The sequence below is a fragment of the Chrysochloris asiatica genome, unplaced genomic scaffold, assembly GCF_000296735.1.
Source record: "Chrysochloris asiatica unplaced genomic scaffold, ChrAsi1.0 scaffold00219, whole genome shotgun sequence".
Classification (NCBI taxonomy): Eukaryota; Metazoa; Chordata; class Mammalia; order Afrosoricida; family Chrysochloridae; genus Chrysochloris; species Chrysochloris asiatica.
In genome coordinates this window covers 316,237-316,490 of record NW_006408737.1, presented here as the reverse complement: position 1 = coordinate 316,490, position 254 = coordinate 316,237, and positions in this window count along the sequence as shown.

The following is a 254-nucleotide window of genomic DNA, read 5'->3' as shown; positions in this document are numbered from 1 at the left end:
CTCTGGTTTTCCTAATTGCCAGCCTGAGAAATAGACATCTTATTCTACTTAAGGGAAAAACCCTGAAAGTTCTGGAGAAAGAGTGAGATTATTCTGACAGACATGAGATATAGATTGGAGGAGAAGGTTCAAATCATGGATAAGGCAGTTAGGAGACAATTTAATCAGGAGAGGAGGCTTTGGGATGGGGAGGGGGACACAGTGAGCTGCAGCAGTGTAAATAGTATATAGATTTACTGAGGACAGAGGAAGTC